Source organism: Miscanthus floridulus, chromosome 8 (genome assembly GCF_019320115.1).
Source record: "Miscanthus floridulus cultivar M001 chromosome 8, ASM1932011v1, whole genome shotgun sequence".
NCBI lineage: Eukaryota > Viridiplantae > Streptophyta > Magnoliopsida > Poales > Poaceae > Miscanthus > Miscanthus floridulus.
This window is the reverse complement of record NC_089587.1, coordinates 29,174,880-29,188,669: the sequence shown is the minus strand read 5'-3', so window position 1 is coordinate 29,188,669 and position 13,790 is coordinate 29,174,880.

Sequence of the window (13,790 nt, the reverse complement as noted above, 5' to 3'; positions counted from 1 at the left end):
CATCTCGGTATATCTCAAGTACAAACTGAGTTAGCTGAAGTGGGCAAAAACATCAATATACGCGTAGTAGTAGTAGTAGTATATACATACAGGCTCTGGCACTTAAGATACGAATACGGAATACGGCACGATTGATGACTTGATGTGTTGTTGGTGCCTACAGCCTCCCGTGTGGCCGTGTCGGGGACACGCGGCGCTGCACGTCGGCCCTCGGCAGCTCGCCTTGAATCTGGATGGGCGGACGCGCCGCCGGGCGGGCCCGGGACGAGTCCTCGCGGATGGATTGACGGTCCGGAGCTCGCGATCCCTCTGTTTGCCCCACCGCACACCGCAGCGTGTCACGTGAACGTACCAACGTGCCTCAGCCGGCGCTCTTTTTACGTCCGTTCGCTGCCGCCGCTGGGCCTCCACGGCAAAATGGACGGCCTGCGACGCTCGCTCCGATCCGGCGCGTGGCGCCGAGGCTCGAAACGTGCCCTGACCTGGACGCACGAGTGGAGTACTCACGGCGAAAGGGTCATTACTTTACTGGAACGTACGTGATCGGCACATATTCTAATTCGCAGCCAGTGGTGAAGGGAGGAGCCCCAGGCGGGTGTCAACCCACGAGGATAGGAACACGAGTGCTCGGAAGGAAGGACACGCATTCCTTCCTACTTGCACCGTTGCACAGTGGTTGGAGTGGAGTGTAGGCTAACAGCTGTTAGGCCCAGACTTTTTTGGCTTTACGCGCGTGACCGTCACGGGCCTCTTGGACCTTGCCTGCAAATATCTCACTGCCGTCGCCTTCAAATCTATGTTATTTTTTTCTTTCGCTTTTCCTTTTCGGCGACGCATGTTCGTTCTCCTTCTGGTACACTTCTCTGTTGTCGTCGTCGCTTGCTGCTCATGGTTGTGCGTGCTCAGTAATGAATATAGTAGGGGAGTATGGCACTTGGTTTGTCAAGGAATATACGGTATTTTATCAAGCACAACTGCACAAGGACTATATATGAAACTCGAAATAAATAAAAAGGATAAGTTGTAGTATATGGCGCGAGCAAATGTGAAGGCTGATGTGCTGTAAGTTTGCAACGCTATAGCCTTTAGGGGTTATATACAAGGTTCTCAAGGCTCGAGGTCAGTCGCGATGCCATGCTCCGGTGGTAGAATATCCGGGTTGCGTCATCGGTTGTCCGCCGGTGATTTTTTTTTTCAAAGCACAACCAGAGTTTTGCCGCGATTTTTATTAGATAGCGAAAATACAAAAACAGGCTTACAAATACAACTCAAAAAAAAAAGGAAAAGAAGAAGAAAAAAATGTGACTTCAGCCGAGTCATAGAAATACCGAAACAAGACAAGGGGGCCAACCACTTCGAAATGAAAGGAAAACCAGCTGAAACACCACCAACCCCCATAAGGGTGGATGAAACGACTGGACACCGGCTAAACTGCAGTGTCCGCATTATGCATTGCCAAGTTGTATTGTGTGATGTCATCCTTGCATAGGCTCGCAACTTTCCTTGACGTATTGTTTTATGTTGAAAAGTTCTTCTATTACGCTCGTTGCACAAATATGCCACCCTTTTTTCTTGGTTTGTCAAAGATAGCTCTACATCTCCTCCCGTAACTATAGATGGAGCCGCTTTGATTGATGTTCCGAATGTGAGGGATATCACACCAAGTCTTTTTTTATTATTGCCCATGTTTCCTTTGTGTAAATACAGTCTTTACATCCGGCTTACCAAGGCCTGTTCGCTTGAACTTATCAGCTAGAATCTATACTATTTTTCTCTCACAACAAATCAGCCAAGACCAGCTTATCAGCCGGCTTTAATACCAGTCGAACAGGCCCTAGCTGTGACGTTTCCGGCTCCATCCCACATAACTTGCAAATGGGGGGGGGGGGGGTTGTCATTAGGCCATCCCAGGTTATTTGCGGTTAGGATCTTCCGATGAACTAGAGTCTAGGCAAAAAAAAAAACCCTACATTTCTATTGTGCCGTGCTTTCCAAATTGGTAACAGTCTCATTTTACCGAATTCCGTCGACGGTTCCCTCGCTAGTAGCTACTACCTCTTAAGAAGGACGTAATTCTAGGTTTGGTGAAAATCAAACTATCCTATATTTGACTAACTTTTATAAAAATAATAGTAATATACATGATTTTAAATAGGTATACTATAAATGTGTTTCATGAATCATGATGAATATAATTAATAATATTTATTTAGTATGATAAACATTAATATCTTTTTATATAGATCTGGTCAAACTTGATAAATTTTAACATAGCACATGTTTAAAAATTGTATTACGTCCGATCGGCTGCACTCCATGCAGCAACAACCGGAGAAAAAAAGGGCAGCCGAGCACGCTGATTCTTTTTAGGAAGGAGGGTACAAATGACTCCAGGCTGCGGCCTACAGCCAGCTGGGCCGGTAGACTTAGCAGCCAGGCCTTTTATGTTTGGGGAAGGAAAGAAGAGGATGTGGGCCGTTGGCCTCGCTCGTGCAGGCCATCGGCCGTTTTGTGAAATGGAGAGATGCATCAGGTTTATTGATGGAAGTGCTAACCTCCCAAACGAAACATGCTTCCTGTGCCCGGAGCGCATCAGCTCAGAATAGGCCCGCCGGTCAAGCGGAACACAGCTTTGTTCTTGTTTCATGCAAAAATACTGCTGGTCAAAAGGTCATAATAAACACGATGTTTCATGAATAGTAGAAAGCGAAAATGTATGAGCTCTCCTGTGGATCTTTCTAGTATATAAGTAAATGATAGAAGCAGCTAGAGGCATGCCGCTATGCCAGTTCCTATTCGAGTTTCTCATGACATGAAAGTCGAAACTTCTCGGCGACTGTCTTGATGACACATTGGAGTGAATCAAACGAGCTCATGTTTTCATATGACTACCAGGCTACAAGATCTGAATGAAGAGAAATTGCGTACCATATTCCCTCGTTTGCTTGTTGTTCGAAGGAAGACTTAAGATCTTTCTGTTGGAGCATGCCCGTCGCTCATTGTCACACCCCAAAATTTCTGATTTTCGGTTGTGCATAGAAAACACTAATTAAAATAAATGTTTTGATATTTGGATAAAATTTTTCAAGTTTAGTTTAGGATAGCGTCAATTAGTTATAGGAAAAATGTGAATCTTCAGACTTTTCTAAACTAATTTGACGGACTATTGCTTGATGTGATATTTGCTTGTTGTTTCTTTGTGTGCTGAGAGTGAGTAAAGTTTTTTTAAATGCGTTTAGTAGGTCGATTTTTCTTCTACGGCACGTCTTTATCTTTTTCTATAATCAAATTTTTTTTTCTCAGGCCATGTTTAGTTCACCCCCAACTCCTAACTTTGACACTATACAAAAAGAAGATTCTCTGTCACATCAAACTTGCGGTACATGCATGGAGTACTAGATGTTGACGAAATCAAAAACTAATTGCACAGTTTGGTTGTACTTTGCGAGACGAACGTTTTGAGCCTAATTAGTCAACGATGGGACAATTATTACCAAATACAAACGAAATACTACAGTGTGCTACAGTGTCGCTGGAAATCCGGCGGCGTCAATTCCGGGCGCAACTAAACGCGGCCTCAGCTCAAGTTTTCGTTGGAAGCTTCCTAAAATCTTTTCTTTGTAACGCAAATCACTACTTTCAATTCCTCATCCATCAATCAATTTCTATAAACTTCTCGGAATTTTTTTAGCTTTTTCTGGAACTTGTTCCTAATTTTCTGTGAGCATAATTTAATTTTTAGATGCTCCAAATTATCTTATTATGAGCTCCAAATACTTTATTTGAGTTTCTCATGTTCCATAATGTCTCTAAAATTTTTTTTCCGAATTTTTAGAGTTTTCGGAGTATTTTTCGCGGCTTAAATAATAATTCTAGACTTTTCTAAAATTATTTTATCCACAAAATTAATTTATTCCGAAAATAATAAATCTCTCATTTTTTCCAACACTCAAAGTCCATGTGCAATAATCATAATAAATCCTAAAGGCACATGTCTTTATTCACTAATGGGCTTTAATAATTAATTAGGCATATTAGTAAAGATGGAGGATGCAACATCAATTAATACCATATTACTAATTGATGTAGATGTGGGGAGTTCTCCTCCATATATATATGTACCAATCCCTAGTTTGAGAAATCCCTTATGTAGTAAATTAGATTTTTCTCCTCCTTCTCTTGTCACCGTCCGCCGGTCCACCGCCGTCCCGGCCTGTTCCCCTCCCGCCAGCCAGGGCCCTACCCTGCTGATCGGCCATGACATGGAGGCCCTCAAGTTCCGTACGTCATGCACAAGGTTGAAGACCAAGTAATTACGAGTTTGCCACTGGTTCATATTATCTCCGTCGTTTCTTCGTTTTTAATTCCGACTCGGTTCGTTCAAGTTGCATTAGATTCGTGTTGATGCGCTCTATGCAGAAATGCTAATGTTTTTTATGTCACTTGTTTTTTCATATATAGTTAAATATTAAAATGATTTAATGTTAATGTAACTAGTTTTATAATTAAAATCAATATAGATTTTCTACTATGTTGTTTTATATACAAATATTAATATGATTATTAATTGCTAATATAAATATGATTTTCAATTATAAATTTTCTTAGCTTAAACACGCATCATGTACGGCTTGTTTAGATGTTCTCATATATTTATTTATTTTGCAAAGTTAAAGTTTAACTTGCTTAATAAATTACGTGATAATATTTATAAGATAAAATATGGATAGGTTTAACTTGATTTTATGTATAAATATGATTTGTTTAATCTGAATTAATGACCATTCCATGTTTTTGTTTAACTAAAATAAATCAAGCTTGTTGTTGTAGCCTTTTTCTTTTATATAATATAAACTTCTGGTAGTCGTTTGTTTTTACGATAGTTTCGATTCCAGCGTTTTTTGTGATCTCGTAGCACTAGCTCTCTTTTAGTATGTTGTTTTATCTGGTGTGGTGTACTGCTCTTAGTTGTCTTCTTGTATGTGTGCTTGGTGTGCTACGATCTGCGAGTAGAAGAAGAGATGTCCGAAAGTGTTGGAGACTGAAAGAATAGAAGATTGAAGGTTCTACAAGGAGTTGATCATTAGTTGTAAAGCAAGTGAAATGCAAGTATAGCATGTGATCTTTCTTGTTATCCTATACACCTTTAATCATTTAATTCATACTGCATGTGTCTACCTTGACTACCAATAAGGATTTTCTAATACTTTGTTACCTTACCTTGATTCCTATGGGTTTATGTATTTAGGTAGTATGATGCTAGCGCTCAATTAAATAACAATGATCTTGTAACTTGACTAATGGTATATGCAATAAACACTAAAAGATGTTTTTAGCAACATGACTCAAGAGGGCTAGAGCATTGGGTTGTTATTATGGTGCTCCAGATTCCTCTCCTTAAGGACTTATCTGTAAGTGGTCAATCGGGACTTACAGTACAACCATGAGTGCCACATGGCTCTGGCTTTAGTCAAGTATGAGGATCTTTTCTAACTTGTTAGTGGTTACCTTTATGGCGCAAGAGGTGCTTGATGAATCGGATATAGTGCGGCCTCAGTCCTTATATGTATAGCCTGCGTGGAATGTGCCATTTGGAAGGGGAGCTCTACATCTGTTTGCCAATTGGAATCCTAGCGGCCTTAACTTGTTAGACGAACCTTTGAAATGCTTCATAGTGAATCCTGCCGACCTTCCTTAGCAGGTCAAGAGGTTGGCCGCCTCATGCGAAAGGGTAAATCACGACTCATGGTGAAAGTGTACAACCTCTGCAGAGTGTAAAACTGGTATATCAGCCGTGCTCACGGTCATGAGTGGCTTTGGAACTCTTACGAAATAGATGATTATTAATGTATAATTAATTGTTTATGCTATTCATTATTCATGTTTACCTGATCATGTGTTTATATGGGCTTACGATAAATTTGATGCTACTCAATTGTTAAAATTATGACTCACTAAAAGTTAGTCGTAGTAAACCAGTGTCAACCTTTTGAGCCTCATGAACCCCATGTTATATTTGCTGAGTACAACATGTGGTCACCCTTGCTATTTTCTCCACACCTCAGTCTGTAGTAAAGTTGCTCAGAAGATTGATGAGGACACAAAGGAGTTCCCAGGAGATTGATAGGAGTGCTAGGCGTATGTTACCCTAGTCAACCGTCCCTGTGAAGAATAGTCTGAAGATTAGTTACCGTTCCGCGATACTCTGATGTAAGTGTTAATATAGTTATGTATACGTTATTTAATAACATTGTTTCTGATACTATTTATTCTGTTGTTGTATGTGTAGACTTCCTGGGCACACATATGACGAACCTGGTTTTGTCTTTAAAACTAGGTGTGACACTCAGTCCATCGATTGTTTTATATGTTGTAGACGGCTTCATCTATTGATGGCTTACTATTCTAAGGAGTATTCTATTTTCTTGCTAACTTTAAAGGCACACCAATTTGGATCTCACGAGTGTTATTGTCTTGGTTTTTGTGGAATTTTTGGCCGATGACTCATCATAACTTGCTTCAGTCATGGCTTGGAGGAAATCCTGTAGGGAAATTGCTCATATTGATTGAAAGTGAGGTATTTGTTTTTTTCTCACTTTTACTTCCTACATCGGTTACATTTTCTGTAATTTTGGCTAGATGCATGCAAAAGCACTATCGATCTGCCATATCTCACCTAGTGTAACCTTCTAGGTAGAATGTCCTCCAACATCTATGTTTCAGGGGGGCTATGGAGTGGCTGTGAGCAACTGAGATAAATGCTTAATAGCATATAATAAGTTGATGCAACAATGTCCTAAAGCTTGATAATTGCAGAAGACCGAATGAATGACGGTGGTTTCGAAAAAACAAAGAATGATGTTTAGCTGAACCCGTTAGCATGTCCATCTAATAAGTATTACTTAGACCGACATTGTTGAAAAAGGGACATTAGATCGATAATGGATGTCACTGACATCAAACTCACATCGCTTGACTCCCATGATTTTTTTCTATCTTTGCAATATGCATATGAGAAATGACTATGGCCCTGTTTGATCCATAGAGATAGTAGTTAGGTACTAATAATTATCTCATTGGATTCAAATAGATCTAGCTAATAGTTTATCTAATTGTTAGCTACAAACCTAGATAACAACTATTTCACTAGTTAGATCAAATTAGCCAATAGCAGCTAATATGAGCTATGAAATATTAGCTAGCTAACAATTAGTAGCTAATAGATCCAGATAGGGTCAATATTAAAGAGAGTTTTGTACAAAGGAAGAGGATAGATTTGGATTATACATCATTTATAGAAAAGATAATGGTTTTTGTGCAAAAAGTCATAGCCTTATCCCTTCCCACTTCCAGAAAGGCATGCCGCGCGGACAGCTTCTTTCTGCAAACCGCCGCTCGGACTTTTGGGCCGCGGCCGGCTAGGCGTGTGCAGGCGCCGCCACCGCCGGTCTGGCGCGTGCGGGCTTCGCTGCCTCGGCACGCGACAACGCCCAGGTCCAGCCAAACAGCCCGACACGCGACCTTATAGTTACTTCCGAATGCTTCAAAAAAAAAAAAAAAAAAAAGACTAGCGTGGAACAAGAGAGACTCTCTCTTGTGCTTCAGGATGAAATTCTGCCCCACTTTTTGCTGCCCCTCTCAAGGTCAGCTTTCGATGAACTTCAAAGCTTTCAACTGCTTTTCGATCAACTAAAGAACAGTGCTCAGCAAGTTGATGTATGGTCATACATCTGGGGTCAACTTTATACCTCTAATAAGTTTTACAATTGAGCCTTCATCTCTTTTACAACATCTTCACCGTTTACTTGGATTTGGAAAACGAAATGTGTTCCACGGATCAAGTTCTTGGCTACTCAGTGATAGGTTAAATACGAGAAATATTCTAAGAAGAAGAGGTAAGCACTTGGATGAGGGTTATTCATGTGTGCTCTATCATGATAATGTTGAGGAGACAGTTTTGCACCTTTTCTTCGACTGTACTTTAAGTACAACTAGATGGTTCATCCTCGACATCCATATAAACCGACCAGTAGCTACATGATAATGTGTTATCTCAATTCTCAACAAAGGAAAATTTAGTTAAGAGAAACTAGACTGGTGGCCAAATGTTATTTATGTGATTGCCCCAATGCTGAGACTATGTAACACTGTTCATGTAGCTACTGGTTAACCCCACCTAGATTTACTACTCATGTGCTTGGAGGTTAGCTCACGGGTATAGATGTCCAACGGCCCGGCCCGGCTCAGCCTGGCATGGCCCGTGCCAGGCATGGCCCGATGGGGGTTAGGCAGGCACGACACGTCGTGCCTACCGGGCCGTGCCGAGACGGGCACCGTGCCTAGATGGCAGCCCAGGCCCGGCACGTCGGGCCGTTTTTCGTGCCGGGCCGACCCACGAAGCACGGCAAAAACTGTAGGCCGGGCTGGCCCGAGGCCCAATACAGATTCCAGGAGCATATTTGCAGATCGAGAGGGGAAGCTAGGAGGGGAGGGAAGAAGGTGGCCGGTGTCCTCGCAGTCGCCATCCTCACTCCAGAGAAAGGACGAGGAGCAGAGCGGACAAGGAAGCCGTAGGCACGCTCGTGGCTGGCTGCCCGCGGTCGGCGCGCTCGCCGGTGAGGCTGCCCGCCATGGCGCCATCCGCGCTCGAGGCCCCACGACCCTTGGCTCCTGGGCGCTCGGCGAAGGAAGACCCGGGAGAGGGTGCCTCAGTGCATGCGGGGAGACCTAGAGAGGGGAGAGGCCAGAGGTGCGGCACCCAGAAGCAGCCGAGGGCGGCGGGGGGGGGGGGGTGTCGGGAAGGGGAGCGATTGTGGACGCCACTCGATGCGGGACGGCCAGACGGGGCAGCTGCGAAGTTAGAATAGGAAGTGAGGATGGGAAATTAGAGTTAGAAATTATTTATGAGACTCAGATAGCGAGCCTCTACTGGGCCACCTATTGATTAACGGGCCGGCCCATGCCGCCCGACATGCCTGGGGAGCGACCCAGGCACGGCCCTATGCATCAGGCCGTGCCGTGCTCGTATCGGGCCAAAATGTCATGCTTCGGGCCGGGCTATCGTGCCTCGGGCCGCATGTACATCAATGCTCACGGGCATGAGAGTGAAGATAAAAAACTAAATTTTGTGGTGGTTGCTTCTATTATTTGGGCATTTTGTTATATCGTAATTGTTTTTTAAAAATAAAATATTTCTTTTATACTAGCTGCGGTTCTAGGTGCTGCTATAACGTGAAGATACAAGAGTGAAGTTTGGTTTGGCAAGCAAAAGGTTTGAGGTTATCGTTTTGGATGTCTTTAAGAGCATCTACAAGAGTCTTTCTAAATTTCACTCTCTAAATCAATATTTAGAGAGCCATTTGCATAAAAATCGTTTTCTATATCTTTTTCACTCTCCAACGGCTTTTCTATATCCCATGCGCACTCTAGAGAGCCATTCTCGTCTTCTATTTTTTGTTAGCGAAAAATCTGGAATAGAAGATAGCTATATTTGAATGACCATTTAGAAAAGCTGTTAGAGAGTAGTTTTTCACCAAAATATCTATTCCTAGCATTTAGAAAGAATATGAAAAGTCTCTTGGAGATGCTCTAATAAGAATGGACAGCGGACTAATAATAGATTTTGCATATGATTTTCTTCTATTTGCTTGCGTGAGCTCTTTTTCTTTATTTTCATCCGTGAATAAACTGATGACGTTGTAAGACTTGGCTTTGTGTGGGTTTAGACGCTGGATTTTTTTTCATTTTTTTAAACGTATGGTGCTCATTTTTTTTTTGATAACCTCGTATGGTGCTCTTGACGGGCGGAGGTTCAGTCAATGGAGGCAAGTGTGCCTGCTTAGTGCTAACCTCTAGCCCAAACGAAACATGCTTCCTGTGCCTGGAGCGCATCAGCCCAGAATAGGCCTGCGCTGGTCAAGCGGAACACAGCTTGTTCTTGCTTCATGCAAAAATACTGCTGGTCAAAACTTCATAATAAACACGATGTTTCATGAATAGTAGAAAGAAAATGGATGAGCTCGCTTGTGGATCTTTCTAGTATATAATTAAGTAAATGATAAGCAGCTAGAGGCATGCCGCTATGCCAGTTCCTATTTGAGTTTCTCATGCCATGGAGTCGAAACTTCTTGATGACTGTCTTGATGAGACGTTGGAGTGATCAAACAAGCTCATGTTTTCATATGACTACCAAGCTACAAGATATGAGTGAAGAGAGTAATTGTGTACCATGTGTTACAATGTAATTTGGCAAGTCAGTTTATTTAATCAGCCAAATTGCTTCAGTTGCTGGTGATTCAAATATGCAGTTGATATGTTGTTTACGAGTTGCTACAGGTCAATATACATGGCCAACCCGGCCGCACAGCACGACACAGGCATGGGCACAGCCAGGCATGGAACGCTTAGGCATGGCATTATTGGGCACGGTGTCATAGCCGTGCTGTGCCGTATCATGCTGCCGTGCCGAACTCTCGGCACAGGCACGGCAGTATAGCTTGTCTGCCGTGCCGTGCCGTGCCGATGAGCACGGTGTCCCGGCGTGCTTCCACAAGCCCAGCTCCGCGCATCCGCCCAAGGAACGATTCAACGTTGCCACAGACGCGCGCCGCCGCAGCCAAGCGTGCCACCGCGTGGACGCGCGCCGCCGCAGCCGAGCCAGCCGCCACAGTCGAGCGCGGCCACGGCGCCGCCGGCCGCGTGCGCTGCTGCTGCTGCCGCCGCCACCGCCACCGCCAGCCGCCACCGCAGACTCGTCCCCCAGCCGCGCGCGCCGCCGCCGCCGCCGACTCGTCCTCGCCGCGCTTGCTGCTGCTGCCGCCGCCACAGAAGCGCAGCCCACGCCGTGATGCTCAGGATAGGATACGAGAGGGACAGAGGGTGAAGAGTTTTGGATTTGGGGGAGGCAGGGGTGCTTGTATACTCATACTTTTCATCCAGTGGCGGTAGTTCGTCAGGATTTCATCCAACGGTGGAAATAGATCGGGCCGTATAGTGCCGGCCTAAAATTCGTGCCATGCCTGTGCCAGCCCTACAGGACCGGGCCGTGCCAGGCACAGGCACGATGGACATGGACCGGGTTATGCTTAGGCCGTGCTTTTTCGGGCTGTGCTAGTGCCGGCCTAGCGGGCCTGGCCCATCTGGCCATCTATACAGGTAAGGTATGTGCAGCATGGAGGTTGGATGCTACTTCGATGCATGCTGGAGTACACACGTGACACGTATAAAGAAAGAAAAAAGCAAACAAGGAACATGCCAGATGACCATCATGTACGTATCAGGGTCGCGTGGAGAGGATCTGTGTACATGATTCCTGGATAGAGGTTCGGGCAGCATGGCAGCATCAAGCATATGAATAGAATTTCCAATGGTATTCTTACTAGTGCTTGACGCGCCGGATTCCTTTGGTCGGTTCTGGTGGAGTTATAGAAAATAGGAGATTATATGTAATAGATTCGGATCCCGTGCGTTTTTGCATGGCTGAACAAATATGGTATTATAGGAAGATCAAGCAGCAAAGGTGTACACGGCAGAAATCTTTCAGAAGTTCTTCAATGAAATAGAACATCCATTTCATTGTAATTATATATACTATACTTGAGCGGAGTGATTCAGTGGTTATATACATATAGGCCTGTGCCCTCTATTTTTCAAAGGGTAATGCTACCGTCGGTCCGTCCGGACGGACCGCTCCGCGCGCCCCGCGTTTTTTAGTCCAAGCCATCGGTTTGATTTGTTAAGCGTCCGGCCGGACCGCTCCGCGCACCCCGCACCCTGCCTGCGCCATTGCTCCAGGCCGCACCAGCTGCTCAGTGGGCCCGATTGTATTTTAATCCATGAACGCAACGTAACACAAATATGTGCATGTACATGTATGTACGACAGCCTCATCAAAACGTGAATACGTGACATGCATGTATACCGGAAGATGACATAATCGACATGCATGGAGAGCTATGCTAAATTACCAGCTAGAGCAACGTATGACGCTCGTCTATACTTGCATGCATCTGCACAAAATTGCCTTAGGTCCAAAAATAATTATAGATCACAAATATACATGAGCCTTATCATATTGCGAGTGAACTTAGCATGGTCAACATAAATAACAACCATTTCCATATGGGCTCTGATACGTTAGAGCCACATATAAATTTATTTTGTCTGATTAACCATAGTCAACACTGTGCCAAAATTTTATCATCCACTTTCTTTAACAGTAATGCCACGAAGTGGCATCCATCCGTCCGGACAGAACACTCTGCGCTCGCTCCGCGCGCCCTGTCCGCACCGCTTGCTTCCGCGCAGTCCACTCCGTGCACCCCGCCCGCTCCGCACGCCCCGCACCCCGCTCGCCCGCACCGTTGCTTGCTCCTGCCCACATGGATTCGCCCCGGCCGTCACGCGCCCCGCCTGCTGTGGCCGTCTCGCAGAGCCGCGTCCACCGTGCTAGTTCGACGCACTGCTCGCCCATGTTACACTGAAAGCGTATGTTGTAAACATATATGTCAAGTGTTTCGATGTTCCAGATGTATGATGCAAATATTTCATATGGATGTTGTAAAAGTAGATTTGAATGTTTCATATGTTGCAATGGCTATGCACGTATGTTGCAAGTGTCTATTGAACATGTTTCATATACTTCAGACATATGTTGCAAGTGTTTGATCTAGATGTTGCATATGTTGGAGTGGATATACACATGTTGCGAGCGTATGTTGCAAATGTTTTTATCTGCTTGGAACATATGTTGCAGGAAGTGCTTTCATGTTCCAAGTGTTTCATAAGCAGGCGCAGGTGGTCCCCACAGGCTAAGGCGATCCCCGTGTGCACGATACGAATGTTGCAAGAGTAGATCTGGATGTCGCACATGTTGCAATGGTTGTACACATATGTAGCAAGTATCCATTCAAAATGTTTCATCTACTTTAGACGTATGATGCAAGTGCTTTTATCTGGATGTTGCAAATGTTGCAGCGGCTATACATATATGTTGCAAGCGTATGTTTCAAATGTTTCTTCTATTTCAGACGTACACTACTACACTCACACCTTTCACAGCCGCGTCATAACCCACATCGCAGTCCAATTTCAGCCTCGGTAGTAAGCTGTCGACAGTGATGGTCATAGCCTTCACCGTCGGCATCTGGGACAGACTGCGGTGTACACTAACACCGCCGATTGGTTTATGATCTATCCATAATAAGGTCCTTACTTCAGTCGCATTAGAGCATGACCCCGCTGTGGATGTACACTAACACCGCCGCATTGGCAAATGATCTGACCGTGTTGAGGCTATCAAAACCGTCGTGTGGGCACATCAACCACCTGTGTAGTGGTCACCAACACCGTCGCCTTGTACTTTGACATGACTGTCAGCGGTGCGGGTTCACTGTCGGTTCAACGTCCGAGACGTCTGTGTAGAGGTTAACACCACCGTTGCTTCAGCATATGATCCGCCAGTATAAAGGTCATGGTCACCGTCACCTTACAGCACGATCCGCCTTTGATGATCGTTTAGTCGGTGTTGGTTTACTAAACGATTCGGCGGTGATACACTTTGATCCCTGCCGCATAATACGTATAGCGATGGTGTTGGACGTTTGCACCACCAACGGCGGCGGTGATAACAAAATAATAAACGACCCTTAATAGTTTACTGAGCACAAAGCATACAAATATAATCATTGCATCCATAAACCATGTTCTTACAATAACAATAGATGCTTACCATAATATCTTTCTCAACTGATGTCCTAACACAAGCGGTACATAGATTGCAAATTAAAGGG